The sequence below is a fragment of the Notolabrus celidotus genome, chromosome 16 (assembly GCF_009762535.1).
Source record: "Notolabrus celidotus isolate fNotCel1 chromosome 16, fNotCel1.pri, whole genome shotgun sequence".
Classification (NCBI taxonomy): domain Eukaryota; kingdom Metazoa; phylum Chordata; class Actinopteri; order Labriformes; family Labridae; genus Notolabrus; species Notolabrus celidotus.
This window is the reverse complement of record NC_048287.1, coordinates 15,142,563-15,144,493: the sequence shown is the minus strand read 5'-3', so window position 1 is coordinate 15,144,493 and position 1,931 is coordinate 15,142,563. Positions and strand designations below refer to the sequence as shown.

At 36.7% G+C, this 1,931-nt stretch overlaps 1 long non-coding RNA gene across 1 annotated transcript in view; it reads right to left on the bottom strand.

Moving 5' to 3' along the window:
- LOC117827972 overlaps window positions 1-562 on the bottom strand; it is a 5,040-nt gene extending 4,478 nt beyond the window's left edge. The window contains exon 1 of the long non-coding RNA XR_004634307.1: window positions 498-562. This is a non-coding gene — a long non-coding RNA (uncharacterized LOC117827972). The remainder of the gene's footprint in view (window positions 1-497) is intronic.
- Window positions 563-1,931: the final 1,369 nt, after the last annotated feature.

Here is a 1,931-nt window from a genome sequence, read left to right as displayed (position 1 = left end):
AATACAGGTGGTTCCTATTGTTACCTCAAACAAAGTTGTGAAGCTGGCTAAATAGACTTATTGAGTTCACTGATCTCTAACTCATTATCCAAGAATTCTTTCAAACTTGTAGTCTTCAGCTGCCTCAGGTGACATCCTTTAAGGAAATATATCAGGAAGTTAGAGCTCATATGATAAAAGAGTAATTTGACTTTTGTAGTAATTCTTTCTGGACTGATAAATGTTGGCTAAAATACAGCTTTATCTTCCCTTATCACTTCTTCTCTATGTGTATCCCTTTTTATGTATTGACTGTCTGTACTTAAAGATGGAGGGCCTTGAGAAGACTATCGACCACAGTACAGTGTCTGCAAAAGGCTGAAGCATCATTAGGTATAACCTTTGACTTTACTTGACTGCTAACAAGCACCTTCATCTCTGACTTATGACCTTAATAAGTGGGGAAATACTGATCAGGGGCACCACATTGATTTCTTTCATAATGACCACATCCATACCTCAGTGAATTGTTAGCTGCTTGACTGCAGTGTCCACAGGGGGAATTGTCCAAGATTCTCAGTGTCTGTGAGACAACACACACACAAGCATAGACACACATTCAGGATTTATCATATCTGTGGGAGAGATGACCCATTACGTGGACGCAAGTGCCCACGAGACCACCGTGGTTTAGCAATAAGCTGCAGTGTGTAGTATTCCCATGGCATCAGGTAATGTAGCTCTGAGCAGCAATAGAGAAGTTAACTTGCTGCACCATGCTTAGCATAACTAGCATTACCAGGTTCTTTATTTTTGGATAGGTAATGGACTCATCATCACCTTCCAAATAGCCAGTGTATTCAATGTTGTGTTTACAGAAAGCAGCAACATCCAGAATTAAAAGATAAACCAATTTAAAAATGCACTAAACTGCTGTCTACTTCAGGCTGGCTCCAAAAGCGAATGAAACCCCATTCACACCCATGTTAAAATGCTGTATGTCACAGCAGAATATTACATGTTAATAGCTTAGTACCAAAAATCTGATTTTGGTCTCAACAGCTCATTTCAATTTGTGAACACAGCACTAATAATATTAAGGCTAATAGTTAACAGTTATGCATAATTTAGGGCGTGGCTGATTTGACAGACAGCTGCACTGTAACTGTTTGCCAGGAGTCTGCATTTCCAATATGGCGACAGCCATGTTTGGACATCATTACACCTCTTCAGAAACCAATAGGTAACATCAGTTAGACAATGTTCATGTTTCCTACAGTTTTCAATTTACAGGTCCCCCAGTAAGATATTAAACCATATTTTGAATTTGTTTTTTTTTTACAATGAGATATCACACTCTGTACTCTACTCAAGCTACAGCCAGCAGCCAGTTTGTTTAATTTAGCTAAGTGACTGGAAGAAGGCACAACCAGCTAACCAGCTTATCTGACTTTAAAGAACACTTTTTTTTTTAAATGAGCCAGTTAGTCAGCTTTAAAGTTTTCAACTTAGTTTATTTTGCCTTCAACTTTACCTTTGAACAGAGCTCTGCTCGCTGTTTCTGACTGTTTCTATACATTTTGTTTAAATAAGCCAACTCCAAAATGTCATATTTAAAAGACAGGCGATATGTGTTTATACCTTACATTCCTGCATTTCTTTCCAACACTAGATAGAACAAAGAACAATATTTAATCCTTTTTCCTTTCTTAATGCTAAGTTATGCTTATTGTTAGTCACTAACTGAGTAGTTGTGTGCTATTTTTATTACTATTATTATAACCTTTATTTAACCAGGAAATGCTCATTGAGATTAAAAATCTCTTGGAAAAGAATTTGTATCATTATTGAATAAACGTAGCTTCATAGTTAAAGCAGAGAGATAACCTTTTATATTGATCGTCTCACTTCAAGCAAAGATGTGATGTATTTTCCATAATGTTGAACTTTCT